The sequence below is a fragment of the Schistocerca piceifrons genome, unplaced genomic scaffold, assembly GCF_021461385.2.
Source record: "Schistocerca piceifrons isolate TAMUIC-IGC-003096 unplaced genomic scaffold, iqSchPice1.1 HiC_scaffold_954, whole genome shotgun sequence".
Lineage (NCBI taxonomy): Eukaryota > Metazoa > Arthropoda > Insecta > Orthoptera > Acrididae > Schistocerca > Schistocerca piceifrons.
This window is the reverse complement of record NW_025729228.1, coordinates 520,001-522,500: the sequence shown is the minus strand read 5'-3', so window position 1 is coordinate 522,500 and position 2,500 is coordinate 520,001. Positions and strand designations below refer to the sequence as shown.

General features: G+C 57.8%; 1 non-coding gene across 1 annotated transcript in view; it reads right to left on the bottom strand.

Moving 5' to 3' along the window:
* The window catches only part of LOC124773530, a 1,909-nt gene extending 1,663 nt beyond the window's left edge, over positions 1 to 246 (bottom strand). The window contains exon 1 of the ribosomal RNA XR_007014774.1: positions 1 to 246. This exon is cut by the window's left edge and continues 1,663 nt beyond it. This is a non-coding gene — a ribosomal RNA (small subunit ribosomal RNA).
* Between the last annotated feature and the right edge of the window lie 2,254 nt (positions 247 to 2,500).

Sequence of the window (2,500 nt, the reverse complement as noted above, 5' to 3'; positions counted from 1 at the left end):
GACCGGACGAGCCGACCGATTGGTTTTGATCTAATAAAAGCGTCCCTTCCATCTCTGGTCGGGACTCTGTTTGCATGTATTAGCTCTAGAATTACCACAGTTATCCAAGTAACGTGGGTACGATCTAAGGAACCATAACTGATTTAATGAGCCATTCGCGGTTTCACCTTAATGCGGCTTGTACTGAGACATGCATGGCTTAATCTTTGAGACAAGCATATGACTACTGGCAGGATCAACCAGGGAGCTGCGTCAACTAGAGCTGAGCAGCCGGCCGCCCGGGAGTGTGTCCCGGGGGCCCGCGCGAACACGCAAGCGTTCGCTCAATCATTCTGCAAACAGGAGGAGGCTGAGCTCCCCTGCACAATACACCTCGAAACCCTCTCAGGTCCCGGCGGCGCGCAGCGCCGTCCCAAGTACTTGGTCGGGTTCGAGAGAGGCGCAATCGCCCGGAGTTAGGCGAGTAGACGCTTTCGGTGCGACCACCCGTGCTCCCAACTGAGCTTGCCGCTGCCGACAGAGGCCCGGGAGCGTGCTGTCGTGGCATTGCCGGCGGGAGACAACACGCGCCACCTACGGTGACCGGCAGCTCCAACGCCAGCGCCACAGAAGGACAAAAGCCCCACTTGGGTGCCGAAGCGAACTCTCCCAGCACAGCGCACGCGCCAACACATCCGCACAGCTGCGATACAAACCACCAGCGAGAACCGCTGGGGCGACCGAGCAGCAGACGGCGTCGCGGCGCCGAGCGCCGGGCGGCGGCGCATCCTCAACGCACACAGTCCTCAATCGGACCAGCACACTGAAGATGTCCACCGCGCTTCGCACCGGGCCCGCGAGGACCTACTTTGGCCGCACGGCGCGCGCGCAGGGTGCGCCGGCGCGCAGCTGCGACGCCTGCCGCGTCCGTCGGCCGGCGCGCCTGCCACTGGCCGCCCCCACCAGCCGGCTGTAGCGCGTGCGCCCACGCACCGCGCGGCCAGCACGCCGGGAGGCGCCCCCTCACCGGCCGGGGACGGTCCCACCCAGCCACCGCCGCGTATCGCTTCACACCCAGATGCCGTTCAGTTTCATCGGCATGGTGGGTATCGCTGGAACAACCGGTTAGTACCTCAACCTATCGTCGCCATCACCGATTCACCCCTAGCGAGAACAACCGCACCACAACGGGTTACCATTTCTTCATTTGCGTAACTTCACCAGAAAACGTAGGCGTCCATCGCCATTAGCAACTTCAACGATTATTGCATGCCTGTGTCAGGTGTCACGCCACACTACGTCTGCCCACATACACGCAACAAAATGTGCACGCCTAGACAATACGTGGAAGGTGGCCCCCGTACGTATGCGATGTCCATTGCTCGAACGACTGTCAACCGGCCTCTGTAGCATGTCGCAGATATGGAACGCGGTGCACCATGCTATCACGGTGTTTGAGGAGAGACGACTAGGCCCGAATACATCAACAGACAGCTCATGCTGATCGCCATCCACGGCGTCCGTTCCTCCCACACGTCTCTATGGCGTACCACACTGCAATCCAGCTCTCATAGGGAGACGACACGTAGCTGCGTGCACAATATTTGCACTGTATGGTCCGCCGTTTTTGGGCGCAGTCGTTGTACGGTCACACATGTGCCACGATGTATCATTCAGTACATAAGGACGAATGTGCAGTACAGATTGTGGTTTATGCGTACGACATCAGCGGACAGTTGACACAGGCCGCACCACAACGTAGCCTGAGTACGTCGCATGCGAAGGGCATTGAACATGCAAACTTCTCACCAACCAGCTTGCGAAGGCAGGGGGCAAGGTGGGGACGTGGGGAGGGGTGGGGCGGGGGGCGGCATGTACGTCCTGCTGCCATCCACATTACAGTGTACAGCAGGAGCATGTGGAAAGTCAGCAAGACTTGCAAGGTGTTTAACATGAAGCGATACACAGGGGAGCGGGCAGTGCGAGTAGCGAACTATATTGCGAGGGTTGCGGGTGGGCAACACTACACTAATTGAACGAGTCGTATAACAATTACAGAGCAGGTTTAGGCGACAACGTGGGTTACGTTAGCGGACAACGTGGGTTACGTTAGCGGACAACGTGGGTTACGTTAGCGGACAACGTGGGTTACGTTAGCGGACAACGTGGGTTACGTTAGCGGACAACGTGGGTTAGGTTAAGGCACAACGTGGGTTACGTTAAGGCACAACGTGGGTTACGTTAAGGCACAACGTGGGTTACGTTAAGGCACAACGTGGGTTACGTTAAGGCACAACGTGGGTTACGTTAAGGCACAACGTGGGTTACGTTAAGGCACAACGTGGGTTACGTTAAGGCACAACGTGGGTTACGTTAAGGCACAACGTGGGTTAGGTTAGGGGACAACGTGGGTTAGGTTAGGGGACAACGTGGGTTAGGTTAGGGGACAACATGGGTTAGGTTAGGGGACAACATGGGTTAGGTTAGGGGACAACATGGGTTAGGTTAGGGGACAACATGG